Raw genomic sequence first — 221 nt, 5'->3', positions numbered from 1 at the left:
AGCAGCAGAGCAGCAGCAGCAGCAGCAGCAGCAGCAGCAGCAGCAGCAGCTCCACCCGCGTTCTCTGCGCGATAGACAAGCTCCCGCCCCGCCCCTTCTCTCCTGCGCCCCCTCCATCTTTTCAAAACTTTAAATTAATTTATTTTGTTGAATTGAATCCGTTTTAATGAATCGGCGAAGGCTGGAAGGCGCTGCTGCTGCTGCTGCTTCTGCCGGTGCTG

This window comes from Eimeria tenella, genomic scaffold, assembly GCF_000499545.2.
Source record: "Eimeria tenella Houghton genomic scaffold, Eth_scaff1872, whole genome shotgun sequence".
NCBI lineage: Eukaryota > Apicomplexa > Conoidasida > Eucoccidiorida > Eimeriidae > Eimeria > Eimeria tenella.
Note: the sequence above shows the minus strand (reverse complement) of the source record.